We start from the raw sequence: 15,232 nt of genomic DNA, 5'->3' as shown, positions 1-15,232 counted from the left end.
CACACCATAGGACCTAAATAAGAGATGTATTCTCACCATCTATGTGTGATGTAAAATTGGGAACCTTTGCCCATTAGTCTGGTTGTAGAGGTTTTTCATTTTTAACTTGGATGCAACTATTATGTCCCAACACCTTTACTCTGTCCCCTTCACTCATTCACTTACCCTTCCCCTTTTCACAGAGAGCACCGATTTCGAATATGGAATGTAATGATGTTATAATTACATGTTTCTACCACAAATTGCTTTTCATAATCTTGGCTATAAATGAATAAAATGCCATAATGAATGAAATGAAAAATTAGATATCCTTTTGATTGTTTTCAATTCTAAAGGTGACCGTGGTTCTATTTAGAATCGTATATATATGTATATTATATTTGCAATACTCAGACCATCCTCGTATGTACTGACCCACGGACCCAGGTCCTGAGTTTTAAGGGCCTACCCCTTTTATACTCACACTCTCAGAGCAAGGTGTTCCTTGCGAGGGTTTTCCTTCACATCAAATTAATTTTGATTTAATCAACATTTGTGTATAGATAGGGTGACATCAACATGGAACTTGAGACCCTATCCTATACAGAGGATTACATTAAGAACCTTATCGGGGGTGAAACAGGGACTGCTTTCTTAAGCACAACCAACGCTAGTGTAGATCATTCCCTTAACGAAAAAATCAACAAACTTGAGCGGTTAGAGAAGAAATTGGTTCGTACCAAACTTCATGGCCATTTACTAACTGGTTACCTCAAGGCCAATATCATCCCCACTGGACTGCAAGTCCGAAACGAACCCGCCATTTTTGTTGACAATCCTAAGTTCAAAGAAGGGTTCAGTTTTGTGGCCAACAATTGCTCCCGGCACTGGATGGTGCTGGGAGTCGAGACCGCCAGAGACCAGGTGGAGCAACTAACCAAGGAAATTGATGACCTCAAGGCTGAGATAGCCAACCACTCAGCTTTTGCCGATGCAAAAGACACTCTTGACAGATTGAAGAAGAGCTTGAAAGACTTTGACGTGGAAACCCAGAACAAAAAATTGGAGAAACTCGCCAAAGATATTCAATATTACGACCGAAAAAAGACTTATCCTTACCTACAGCCTGAATACTACAGACAAGACAATCAGGGTCGTTTTTCCAACCGAGGCAGGGGAGGATACAGAGGCTACAGAAGATATACGAATTTCTCTGATTCATCATACAGTGGGGACAGCGAGAACGATCACTCCACTCCCAGTACCAGCTACCAACAGCAAGATCAGTGGTACCAACCACACGAACAACAACCGCCTTTTTTAGGGGAAAGCCAGTGGAGACCCCCGCGAGGACGCGGCCGGGGAGGATCATGGAACAACCGCTCGAACCGAGGACACAACCAACAGAACTGGGACAATGGGAGACCGCAAGGCAATACCCCCAAGCAAGTGCATTTCCAACAAGAAGACCACGGGGAGAGGAGCACCAGGAGGAAGACCTACAGATGGTGAACAACATGCCGACCAGGACCAACCCGATCATGAACCTATCTAAGTACACACTTACCAAGAATGAAAGCAACATTCTCTGTAAAGGTTTATCCTATGTGCCTACCTCTTACCCTAACAAATTCAACGTCCAGACTGAATTGACAAGGTTTTTCCGAAAACTAAGGCTGAAATACTTCTTTAGGAACAAACCAACGTCAGCCATGACAGCCTTTACTAATTTAAGACCACCATCCACCTTCATGCCCACAGCATCCTTAGTGACTCATGAAATCCTGACATATGAAAGCGTCGTCATGAGAGATGTCCTCAGAACCATTGATCAAAAACACTATGTGAGACACAACATCACCAGTGGCGAGAGGTCTGCCTTGGAATCGCTGAAGAACAACAAGGCGATAGTGATTAAGCCAGCAGACAAAGGCGGATCTATAGTGGTACTAGATGTGGAGGACTACAAGGCGGAGATTCTATCCCAACTATCAGATGGTATCAGCTACAGACCCTTAAGGCGTGACCCAACCAAAGAAATACGCACGGACATCACTGCCATAACAACTAAGGCGTTAGAGATGGGCTTTCTCTCCAAGAAAGAGTTCGAATATCTAAATGTAGACCAACCAAGAACACCCACCATCTACGTTTTACCTAAAGTCCACAAGGATCCAGCCAAACCACCGGGAAGACCCATCATCTCCGGTTGTGGCTCTCTGCTGGAGCCTCTTTGTAAGTATATCGATGTGTTCCTAAAACCACTAGCAGAGGCCACCCCCACTTATCTTAGAGATACAACGCAAGTCATCAACCACATTGATCAGAGGCCATTCAACAAAGAGGAACAGATCTTGGTAACAATGGACATCATCTCCTTATACACCAGCATTCCCCAGAGACCAGCATTGGACTGTATGAGGAGAATACTAGATGGACGTGTGCAACCTACCCCAGTGCCAACAGAATTCATAGTGGCACTACTGGATATTGCAATGACTAGAAATTTCTTTATTTTTCAAAATAACTTCTACGAACAAAACAAAGGAGTAGCGATGGGCGCGGCCTTTGCTCCAGACTTGGCGATTCTTTTTATGTCAGAATTGGAAAAGGATACCATCCTCTCACACAATAATCCATACAGAGCGATGATCACATCTTGGCACCGATACATCGATGATGTCCTCATGATATGGACTGGCCAAGTTGAACCTCTCCATGCATTCCTGGCCTGGCTGAACAATCAATCGCCAGATATTAAATTCACTATGCAATCCAACAGAGAATCGATTGATTTCCTGGATATCAGTATCAAGGAAAAGGAAGGCCACCTCTACACCACCCTTTACCGTAAGCCATCTGAAAGGAATTCCTTGTTAAGATATACCAGTCACCACACTAGAGGTTTAAGGGACAATCTGCCCTTCGGGCAGTTCCTCCGCCTCCGGAGAAACTGTTCCTTTAAAGAAGATTTCTTCAGGGAATCTGATGACCTGATCACCCGTCTAATTGACAGAGGCTATCCCAAACGCCTAGTGAAAAGATCCAGGAAAAGGGCGTGGTTTCAAGACAGGGCAACCTTACTCGAACCAAGGATCAGAAAAACAACACAAGAGCGTATGATATGTGTAACCACCTTCTGCACCGAAAGCAATGCCATTCGCAAAATTGTGAACCAACACTGGGGTCTGGTAGGAGAAATTTTGCAAGTTCCTGACCCTCCTATGCACGCCTTTAAAAGATCAAGGAACGTAAGGGACTCGGTGGTGCGATCTCTACTGGAAACCCCACCGTCACCGACAATTCGGAACCTATGGAACCTACCTGAACTGCTGGGCCATTTCAAATGTACAAAATGTAAGGCCTGCCCGTTGTGTCTGGAGACCAAGCAAATACGGTACAACGACCAGACAGTAGACCTTAAATCTCTGACCAATTGTAACACAAGCGGAGTGATTTATGCGATTTTTTGCCCATGCAACCTCATGTACATTGGACAGACACAGCAAAAAGCCAAGAACCGCATTTTCCAGCATTGTAGCAGGATTCGCTGTACAACCCCAGGGGCCCCTTTGGTGGAACACTTCACTGAGAAAAACCATCCACCAGAGTCCATCCGCTGGTTGATAATTGAAAAAATCACCCTCGGCCCTCGGGGAGGTAATCTAGCTGCCGCTCTTGACACAAGGGAATGCAAATGGATGCAGAAGTTCCAAACAATAAACAAGGGGCTGAATGAACTGGAGGCTAGTTTCTCGCAGATGGCGGGACTCAATCCCGAATAGACCCTGGGTAACTGTATCTCTACCTGTACTTACACATGTGCATAATTACCAGTAAAAATAACGTGACACCACACATAACACGCTCTGGACATTCATGAGGACTGTGTACCATTTGTTGCTGTTTTCAGGTATCCGCATCCATGTGTAATTTGTCCGGTCTTAGACATGTTAATATTGCTGCTAAAAATGTATAGAGGTGTAACCTACTGTATCACCACCTTGTGTTCCACTGCTCCGGTGTAGGCCCAACAGGAGACAATGTACTTGTGTGTAATTTGTCCGGTCTTAGACATGTTAATATTGCTGCTAAAAATATATAGAGGTGTAACATACTGTATCACCACCTTGTGTTCCACTGCTCCGGTGTAGGCCCAACAGGAGACAATGTACTTCCATGCATTCTCACCCACGGTGTCTCTGCCTGCTATTTCACTTGCCAGAATTTGAGATCTGTTCTCAGAAACAACCGCCCATAACTGGCTCTGGCTTACCAGTGTTTAGCCAGTTTTGTTCTCCATACGGGGAAACTATCCCTTTAAGAATACTCCATGGAGCGCGCGAATCAGGCCCCGATCCCATTGGACCGGCGGGCCGAGCTCCTTTTTCATCTAGCAGTCACTGGCATTGAGCGCCTGCACCGCGAGTTCATTTGGATGCAGGCCGCCGGGGAAGTGACAGCGCTGATGCGCGTTCCAATTTCAGAAGGTATGTGCAGATTAAACCAGCCGATCGGGCGCCCCGCAATTACAATCGGCCACACTTACTCAAGTTTAGTGTACCCAGCGGACCAAGTAAACTGAATTTAGTTCCGCTTTGTTTTTCTAGTAAAATAAACCGGCACCGCGATTTCCATCGTGATTCAACACGCGTTTGGAGTAACAGGGCGACTTTGACCTCACCCCTGTAAGGTAACAAATGTGGGAGCATTGATCCCTATTTTTTAAATTGGCCTCAGTGCTGTACCTTATTCACCATAACGGCATATCATGCTAAAAGGAGCTTCCCCTTCTTCTTTCAGACCAATATACCCTTCGAGGACAGACCTACCTGTGCCCATTTTCTACCGGCACGCTAAGTAAGTCCCCCCATCTGCCACCCCCGATAAAACCCTTGATCTAGTAAAGTATAGGGCCCTGATGGCACCTATTTCATTGTATTTCAGTTTTCATCGGAGCATTTGGAAGCCCCCCCTGCGGACGGTACATTCCACGACCGTTTGCTGATGTAGGTAACCACCCACATAACTACCTTGAATAATGTTACCACGTTTGTTCACCTTCTGTAAAATTCTGATTTGTGTATTCATATTACCTTATAGGCTCTCCTTCCTCTTCCTGATGAAGACCCCAACATGAGGCTGTGAATTGCCCTTCTTGCGTATCAGGGGTCGAAACGTAGAAATACGCCTATTTTCCTTGACACACCATAGGACCTAAATAAGAGATGTATTCTCACCATCTATGTGTGATGTAAAATTGGGAACCTTTGCCCATTAGTCTGGTTGTAGAGGTTTTTCATTTTTAACTTGGATGCAACTATTATGTCACAACACCTTTACTCTGTCCCCTTCACTCATTCACTTACCCTTCCCCTTTTCACAGAGAGCACCGATTTCGAATATGGAATGTAATGATGTTATAATTACATGTTTCTACCACAAATTGCTTTTCATAATCTTGGCTATAAATGAATAAAATGCCATAATGAATGAAATGAAAAATTAGATATCCTTTTGATTGTTTTCAATTCTAAAGGTGACCGTGGTTCTATTTAGAATCGTATATATATGTATATTATATTTGCAATACTCAGACCATCCTCGTATGTACTACTACCTCCCTCTCTAGGCTGTTTCATGAATACTGTTGATACTCTGGATACTCTGACTGAGCATACTGGTACATCTGCTGTGTAACATGCTGTGTTGCAGCGATAGGCTGCGGCACTGGAACTGTCTGTTGTGCATTCTGTGGTGGCTGAGAAATCTGTGAAACTTGTTCTTGTCTAGGCGGACGTGGTCTTTCTTTAGTCTTACCAGTTGCTATATTGTGTTTCAGAACTGCACACTCGTTTATAAAATGACCTGGTTGTTTACAATAATTGCATGTCCCTTTAACGGGAGCTGCAGGATGACTGGCTTGATTCGGACCCCTCTTCTGACTGTCTTGTGGAACAGATTGTGCAACTAGTACTTTCATTTTCGTGTCTTTCATACATCTCCTTTCGTGTTCTTGCTCTTCCCTGATTCTATTCTGGTGATACTGGAGCATCTGAAGCATTTGTGACGGGGTACTAGCTTGCCAGGTACTTTCGACTTTCAAAACTCGATTTTTAACTTGTGGGCTTGAATTCTCGACTAGTTTAGTAACAAAAAGATGAGGGTATGACTCGCTACTCGTCTTCAGACCACTGTTAATAATAAAACATTTCTCGAATCTAGAATAAAAATCACTAGTGTCTTCATCCTGTTTCTGTTTACATGCTGAGATTGCATCCCAATCTTCCTTTTTCGTGGCTAGTAACCTTGGCAAAACTTGTATCAATAACTCGGGCAATTCTTTACATTTGTCCCCAAGACCGGTACCTGGTACTCGTGTAGTGTCTTCAGCTTCTAGAGCTGTCCAATCAATCTTTTTCTCTCCCACCTCCCATTCTTTTTCCTTGAGTTTTTCATATACCCCTGCGGGCAACAGGACTTTTAGCATTTTAATGATATCTGGATACGTGTATTCTCCCATACGGAGCATGTCTTTTAATTCTCGATGGAACCCTGCTGGATCTTTGTCGTGACAGGGAATTAATTTCTTCATCTCTAAGAGTTCCATCTTTGTGATAGGGGTGTAAACAAATACTCGTTGCATTTCACCACCCTCTGTCCTAACTGGATGTACTTCCCGTAATGGATGCTGTCTATCTATGTAAAATGGTTTACTTCCTGGGGGTGAGACGTGAACAAAATGCGGATTCAGAAACGTTCTATATTTGTGGCGCTGTTCTAGAATAACACTAATTAAATCGGTACCTAAACCTCTCCATCTATACTGGAGTAACTCGTTCAGAACATCATGTAACGGACCTGGATCAGAATGTTGTCCCTCATACAGTGTAATGAGGTGCTGGATCATATACCTACCCACCAGTCGCTGCTCGGCTGGGGGCAGTTTCAGAAACATTTGTGCCACTATTTCGTCTGGAAAAGTGGTAGAATCAGTAGTCCATTGGACCGCTGATCGGGCTAGTTCTTGTTCATGCATGGTACTAAGTTCACTATAACCGATTCGTGATTTCAGGATGTGATCGGTAACTTGAAATACTTGCTCGAGAGAACCTTGTTCTGGTGCTGGAGGAGGAAAGACTTTCTTGTGTTCTAGGCGTGAATGTCGGTCGGGAAGTCTAGATTTACCTACATACGCTATTCTGGTAGGATTCTCGTCGTCTACCTCTTCAGTATCAGAATCGTCTTCTTTCTCGCTTACTTGTGCTGCTTTGCGTTTCTCGTGCAACCTTATTATTTCCTTACGAATTTTCTTGTACATACTCTCTATACTACCTAGTGTCTTGTGTCTTCCCTCGGCTATATGATCACTCCACTTTGTCAAAACTCTCATTTCGGTCGGATCTTTAGTCGGATAATCTTGTTCCCTTATTAAACAATTAACTAGAAACTTTAATAGCATGAGCTGAGTCTCAGCTTTCCTTAGAGACATGGCTTCGCCAATACTTTCTGGATCATCCCCTGTACGGATGAAACGATATACTCTGTCTAGATCTTCTTTCATATTCGGTAGGGTGTCCAAATACTCGGTCACCCGTCTTACGCGTAATGAATATATAACCATATTATCATCGCCTGGGACTGGATCATAACGGCATTCGGTAAGAGCTCGCTTGATATCTGCAACTGACTGAAATTTAGGCGTACGCTGTAACGCACGTTCATGTAACTCGACTAACGTTACACGTTTGTGTTGGGGCGGGGTACGAGGAGGACCTCCCCCCGCGGCCCCTATACTAGAATCGTCGACTGATACTCTTCGTGCTGGCAGAGTGACCGATGTAGCGGGAACTTGTACTATGGGCTGGACCGGGGGTACCGTAACAGGTACTGTGACAGGTGCCCCGGTGGCTGGAGGAACAGGAATTACATTATTTACAGGAGCTGGCGGAACAGGATTAGCATATTCTGGGACTGTGTCGTCCAAATAGGACGAGAGAAAAATATCAGCTGCGGTCGGTTTGTGACGTAGCTTAATCGGAACTAATGGCGGCGGGAAATTACATGGTGCTTCCGGGGTTGCTTTTGGCAAGCCCTCGGCAAGAAGAGGATACATACCCTTTATAAGGGCATTTCTCTGTCTGTCTGACTGTTCGGCTTTAACTCGTTCACCTTCTTCTAGAAGTTCCCTTTCTTGGGCTTTCTCTGAGGATTCCCTACTTAATTCTAACTTTCTGATTTCTTTTTCGGTTCTTTTATGAGATTCTTTGCGCCATAACTCGATGGCATCTTTCTGGGACTGTCTGGATTTCTTTTTCCATAATGCTTCTTCTACTCGCATGATGCACTCGGCATCCCATGTACCTGATACAGGCCATCTATATTTCTCTTCTAGATCTTTAGTATACTCGACCCATAAGTCTAGATACAATATGGCACTTATGCCATGTTTATGATACATAAAATGACCTGGACTGTCCCTAGGCGGGACAGGAACTGCTTCTTCGAGCAGACCTTTTCTGGTTCTTAACTGACGTAATTTCGAGAACAGAGGCATGACTCAGACTGGAATCTAGACACAATACAATACACGATAAACACAACAATAATAACTTGAAAAACAAATCACTCATACCACGACACTGAAAACACATGAATTGACATTTAACAGTTCGGACAGAATATCACCTGGAATACTGAGAACAGAACACATGAATTTCTCGAGAACAGAACAGAACTTACTGGAATGACTAGATGCACTGCTAAAACAGTACGAAACTTACCGGTCTCATAAAGAGACACGTCAGGACCCGCATCCACCTAGGTGGACACTTCGTGTTGGATCTGTGTACCCAAACCCACGGACCAGAGACAAATTAATTGACCCTGTCTAGATACTACCCCAGCAACGGTACTCACCGGGCAGCAAGAACGGAAGGCCTCGGACTGGACTGGACTGCTATGACGACGGACGGACGAACTTCAGACTTCAGTTACAGGTGGGCCTCCGGATACCTCGGACCTTGGACTCTCTGCTTGGGCTCTGGTCGGGACTCGCCGCGTTCCTCCACCGCCTCGTCTGGACGCTGGACCGCAACCTCTGTCTCCTCCGTGGGCCTGAGGGATACTTGAAGCAGAAATATCTGCACGTGGCCGGTATGGTTCCGTCACGGCTGCAGAGGATCAGGGGGCCTGCGTGGCTTCTCCGGCGCGTGGGGAAAGGGCAAGTCCCTATTCGGGCGCCATTATGTGGTAAATAAATAATTAATTACCTGATCTATTTTTGACTATAATCAATAAACGGTTAGCTCAATAAATAAGAGTCAAGATACGAGGTAGCTGGAGTATACAGGCTTTAATTAATCATAAAAGGACAGGAACAGGACAGCCTGCATGGGAATAGGATGGCAGCTGCCGGGGGCAGGAATAAGGCTGGCTTTTAATAACAGTGTACAATATATATAGTTAAACAAAATACATTACATTCAATACAGTAGGCGTAGCAGTAGGCGTGGTTTGTAGCAGTCGCGAAAGATAAGGCATAAAGTGGGTGTAACAAGAGGTGTGTACAGGGCGTATACATAGACATGTGATGTAAACGTAACAGAATATGTCATAAAAAGGGGCGGAAACATGGAGGGGGCTACCTGAGCAGCTGGGACCTCTAACCTAGTGGTGCGCGCAAACTGGCAATGACGTGTTACCAGGGAGAACTGGGGGCTATGACTTCTGCCCTAGAAGAGGAGACTAAAGTCTGGAGGGTCAGAGCGACATGTACCTAGGCATATCTAGTATCTGGTGTTTATAGTACATGTTGATAGAATCCAAAAGTTATCAGGGCAAAGGCTAACAGACACTAAGACTGGTGCATACATAATTCTATATGTAGTGCGTGTGCGAGGAGTATTCTATGAATATTAATACAGTATTTCTCTTACATGGAGACATAAAGGCTAGACCATGACGGAAACTATTGATGTGATTCAGTAGCTTAGGAATGCAGAGAAGGAGGGCTGGACTGATAACTAGAAACATAACATACTCTTGGCAGACTGGGAGGCAGAGCCAGGCCGGGCCGGGCACTGCGTGGCATGAAGTAAGTGAAGGGTCAGGGATACAGGTGGGGGCTGTATCGCTCCTCGGAGAGGTTTCAGGAGACAGTAGCTGAATCTGAGTCCGGGCCCTTTTGAGGCCTAGAAACGGGGATAATTCAATGAATTAACGTGCACACTGTAAAACGTGGCAACGTAGCTTTACATAGGCCTAATATTCATTGTATTCACAAAGACTGGAAACTGGCATACTAGAGATGGACACAACTGTAATTGCGTCTTTAATCGATCAGAGGGGAATACATGCATATCGATCATGCACATATAACATAAGATGGGGAACACGTAGGCACATATAACATGGCAAAATTTACTTTTCCACACTTCTTCCATGGATGCTTTTCTCATTAAACTGGGCTTTGACAGTGGTATCAAGCCGTCCTTGTCTTCAGCAGGACACAGAAACAGGCACCAAGTCTACTAACCAAGTTCAACCACACTCTGCAACTTAATAGGCCAATGCTTTACAAATTAGCCAACTGTGTCATCAGCAAAGGCAGCCAATGTGCCAATCCTTTATAATTCTTCTGTAGTACTTTTCTTTCTCGTAGGCAAAATTAGCACTTTAACTGCACAAATCATACAGATTTTACACTTGAAGCACTCCATGAACACATACTTACACACCTTGCAGTTCATCTACACACACTTAAGCTAAAAACCCATTCTGTGAAGTCAAAATTCCTCAAACCTAGTACATATTCAGTGCGTGTACATAGAAGCACTTTTTAATGCCACTTAAATGCACTAGATTTTAGACAGAAGATGCAATCTAAATGACTGTGCAGTATGTACTCCACTTTATTATTAATTAGGAATGAGAACATGATGGCTATGGGAGTATTGGAAGAGCCTGCTTCCATTCTGAATGGAAACCTGAATTGTGTGACCATTGGCAAAAACCGACCACGAAGGGACTCGAACCCTCAATCTTCTGATTCGAAGTCAGACGCCTTATCCATTAGGCCACGCGGTCAGGTGTCCTGCTGCATTTATTTATATACTGTAGTTGGTATGCAAGGATGGAAAATATATTATTTATAGTTATTTAGGTTTACAAACCATTGTGGGGTTTTTTCAGCTCCTTTCAATTAAATCACTTTTTTGGAATTTATATAATGAGAATGTCACCAGTACGATAAGCTATTGTTTTCTTTTTTGCATTTAAACCTCTTTCTTCATGAGATTAAAGCTCAGAGTATGCTTTATATAGCTCTGGATGTTTCCAGAAGTGGAGAGAAACTGTTTTGAAAGTAGTACAAACTGCTCCTTCCTGGATATTCCAATTTACACACACTCAAAGGTTGTATACGTTTCATGAATCCTGACTTGCCCTATTCAAGTGCCTGAAAGCCTTTCACCACCTCTAGAAACAACAGTTATACCAATCCAATTCAAATCATTTTTTCCAAAGGAATATCTTCTGCCGGGTCAAAAATGCATCTGACAAAGATAGGTGTTTAAAAATTGACTTTGTAGTTTCAGAACATCAACATGACTCTGAAGAGTACAGAAGTAAAATGGTACCATTTCAAAGTTCCTAATACCTCATAAACATCTGAGAGGAAGCATGTAATAAATATACTTATTTTTCTGGAAAAGTAAGAGTGAACTTTGGTTTGCACCTCAGATGGGACTCGAACCCACTATCCCTGGCTTAGGAGGCCAGTGCCTTATCCATTAGGCCACTGAGGCACCGATAAATGCCAGCAATCTAGAGGCATTATTTAAATGTATTCAATCGTCCAACACTGGTGTCTGCACACAGGATATTTCTCAGTTCTCTCCATAAGTAAACTTCCCATTTTCATCCTCTTCCATCCCCGACTTTAACACTCTGTTCTGTGCTATAATGGAGACTCTGCATTTGTAGCATGTGCAGAGAAATTGGAGGAGTACCACTTTCGAATCAACACTTCTTCTTCCATGGATGCTTTTCTCATTAAACTGGGCTTTGACAGTGGTATCAAGCCGTCCTTGTCTTCAGCAGGACACAGAAACAGGCACTAAGTCTACTAACCAAGTTCAACCACACTCTGCAACTTAATAGACCAGTGCTTTACAAATTAGCCAACTGTGTCATCAGCAAAGGCAGCCAATGTGCCAAACCTTTATAATTCTTCTGTAGTACTTTTCTTTGTCGTAGGCAAAATTAGCACTTTAACTTCACAAATCATACAGATTTTACACTTGAAGCACCCCATGAACACATACTTACACACCTTGCAGTTCATCTACACACACTTAAGCTAAAAACCCATTCTGTGAAGTCAAAATTCCTCAAACCTAGTACATATTCAGTGCGTGTACATAGAAGCACTTTTTAATGCCACTTAAATGCACTAGATTTTAGACAGAAGATGCAATCTAAATGACTGTGCAGTATGTACTCCACTTTATTATTAATTAGGAATGAGAACATGATGGCTATCGGAGTATTGGAAGAGCCTGCTTCCATTCTGAATGGAAACCTGAATTGTGTGACCATTGGCAAAAACCGACCACGAAGGGACTCGAACCCTCAATCTTCTGATTCGAAGTCAGACGCCTTATCCATTAGGCCACGCGGTCAGGTGTCCTGCTGCATTTATTTATATACTGTAGTTGGTATGCAAGGATGGAAAATATATTATTTATAGTTATTTAGGTTTACAAACCATTGTGGGGTTTTTTCAGCTCCTTTCAATTAAATCACTTTTTTGGAATTTATATAATGAGAATGTCACCAGTACGATAAGCTATTGTTTTCTTTTTTGCATTTAAACCTCTTTCTTCATGAGATTAAAGCTCAGAGTATGCTTTATATAGCTCTGGATGTTTCCAGAAGTGGAGAGAAACTGTTTTGAAAGTAGTACAAACTGCTCCTTCCTGGATATTCCAATTTACACACACTCAAAGGTTGTATACGTTTCATGAATCCTGACTTGCCCTATTCAAGTGCCTGAAAGCCTTTCACCACCTCTAGAAACAACAGTTATACCAATCCAATTCAAATCATTTTTTCCAAAGGAATATCTTCTGCCGGGTCAAAAATGCATCTGACAAAGATAGGTGTTTAAAAATTGACTTTGTAGTTTCAGAACATCAACATGACTCTGAAGAGTACAGAAGTAAAATGGTACCATTTCAAAGTTCCTAATACCTCATAAACATCTGAGAGGAAGCATGTAATAAATATACTTATTTTTCTGGAAAAGTAAGAGTGAATTTTGGTTTGCACCTCAGATGGGACTCGAACCCAATATCCCTGGCTTAGGAGGCCAGTGCCTTATCCATTAGGCCACTGAGGCACCGATAAATGCCAGCAATCTAGAGGCATTATTTAAATGTATTCAATCGTCCAACACTGGTGTCTGCACACAGGATATTTCTCAGTTCTCTCCATAAGTAAACTTCCCATTTTCATCCTCTTCCATCCCTGACTTTAACACTCTGTTCTGTGCTATAATGGAGACTCTGCATTTGTAGCATGTGCAGAGAAATTGGAGGAGTACCACTTTCGAATCAACACTTCTTCTTCCATGGATGTTTTTCTCATTAAACTGGGCTTTGACAGTGGTATCAAGCCGTCCTTGTCTTCAGCAGGACACAGAAACAGGCACTAAGTCTACTAACTTAGTTCAACCACACTCTGCAACTTAATAGACCAGTGCTTTACAAATTAGCCAACTGTGTCATCAGCAAAGGCAGCCAATGTGCCAATCCTTTATAATTCTTCTGTAGTACTTTTCTTTCTCGTAGGCAAAATTAGCACTTTAACTGCACAAATCATACAGATTTTACACTTGAAGCACTCCATGAACACATACTTACACACCTTGCAGTTCATCTACACACACTTAAGCTAAAAACCCATTCTGTGAAGTCAAAATTCTGCAAACCTAGTACATATTCAGTGCGTGTACATAGAAGCACTTTTTAATGCCACTTAAATGCACTAGATTTTAGACTGAAGATGCAATCTAAATGACTGTGCAGTATGTACTCCACTTTATTATTAATTAGGAATGAGAACATGATGGCTATGAGAGTATTGGAAGAGCCTGCTTCCATTCTGAATGTAAACCTGAATTGTGTGACCATTGGCAAAAACCGACCACGAAGGGACTCGAACCCTCAATCTTCTGATTCGAAGTCAGACGCCTTATCCATTAGGCCATGCGGTCATGTGTCCTGCTGCGTTTATTTATATACTGTATGTGGTATGCAAGGATGGAAAATAAATTATTTATAGTTATTTAAGTTTACAAACCATTGTGGGGTTTTTTCAGCTCCTTTCAATTAAATCACTTTTTTGTAATTTATATAATGAGAATGTCACCAGTACGATAAGCTATTGTTTTCTTTTTTGCATTTAAACCTCTTTCTTCATGAGATTAAAGCTCAGAGTATGCTTTATATAGCTCTGGATGTTTCCAGAATTGGAGAGAAACTGTTTTGAAAGTAGTACAAACTGCTCCTTCCTGGATATTCCAATTTACACACACTCAAAGGTTGTATACGTTTCATGAATCCTGACTTGGCCTATTCAAGTGCCTGAAAGCCTTTCACCACCTCTAGGAACAACAGTTACACCAATCCAATTCAAATCATTTTTTCCAAAGGAATATCTTCTGTCGGGTCAAAAATGCATCTGACAAAGATAGGTGTTTAAAAATTTACTTTGTAGTTTCAGAACATCAACATGACTCTGAAGAGTACAGAAGTAAAATGGTACCATTTCAAAGTTCCTAATACCTCATAAACATCTGAGAGGAAGCATGTAATAAATATACTTATTTTTCTGGAAAAGTAAGAGTGAACTTTGGTTTGCACCTCAGGTGGGACTCGAACCCACAATCCCTGGCTTAGGAGGCCAGTGCCTTATCCATTAGGCCACTGAGGCACAGATAAATGCCAGCGATCTAGAGGCATTATTTAAATGTATTCAATCGTCCAACACTGGTGTCTGCACACAGGATATTTCTCAGTTCTCTCCATAAGTAAACTTCCCATTTTCATCCTCTTCCATCCCCGACTTTAACACTCTGTTCTGTGCTATAATGGAGACTCTGCATTTGTAGCAAGTGCAGAGAAATTGGAGGAGTACCATTTTCGAATCAACACTTCTTCTTCCATGGATGCTTTTCTCATTAAACTGG

The 15,232-nt window shown here is 42.7% G+C and overlaps 6 non-coding genes across 6 annotated transcripts; all 6 read right to left on the bottom strand.

Moving 5' to 3' along the window:
- Positions 1-10,994: 10,994 nt before the first annotated feature.
- On the bottom strand, positions 10,995-11,067 carry TRNAR-UCG (transfer RNA arginine (anticodon UCG)). Its single transcript has one exon. It is a non-coding gene; the product is annotated as a tRNA-Arg (tRNA).
- Positions 11,068-11,713: 646 nt separating this feature from the next.
- On the bottom strand, positions 11,714-11,786 carry TRNAR-CCU (transfer RNA arginine (anticodon CCU)). Its single transcript has one exon. It is a non-coding gene; the product is annotated as a tRNA-Arg (tRNA).
- Positions 11,787-12,589: 803 nt separating this feature from the next.
- On the bottom strand, positions 12,590-12,662 carry TRNAR-UCG (transfer RNA arginine (anticodon UCG)). Its single transcript has one exon. It is a non-coding gene; the product is annotated as a tRNA-Arg (tRNA).
- A 646-nt stretch (positions 12,663-13,308) lies between these two features.
- TRNAR-CCU (transfer RNA arginine (anticodon CCU)) lies at positions 13,309-13,381 on the bottom strand. The gene has a single exon. It is a non-coding gene; the product is annotated as a tRNA-Arg (tRNA).
- Positions 13,382-14,184: 803 nt separating this feature from the next.
- Positions 14,185-14,257, bottom strand: TRNAR-UCG (transfer RNA arginine (anticodon UCG)). Its single transcript has one exon. It is a non-coding gene; the product is annotated as a tRNA-Arg (tRNA).
- A 646-nt stretch (positions 14,258-14,903) lies between these two features.
- Positions 14,904-14,976, bottom strand: TRNAR-CCU (transfer RNA arginine (anticodon CCU)). Its single transcript has one exon. It is a non-coding gene; the product is annotated as a tRNA-Arg (tRNA).
- Positions 14,977-15,232: the final 256 nt, after the last annotated feature.

The sequence above is a fragment of the Lissotriton helveticus genome, chromosome 5_1 (genome assembly GCF_964261635.1).
Source record: "Lissotriton helveticus chromosome 5_1, aLisHel1.1, whole genome shotgun sequence".
Lineage (NCBI taxonomy): Eukaryota > Metazoa > Chordata > Amphibia > Caudata > Salamandridae > Lissotriton > Lissotriton helveticus.
Note: the sequence above shows the minus strand (reverse complement) of the source record. Positions and strands in the feature narration are given on the sequence as shown.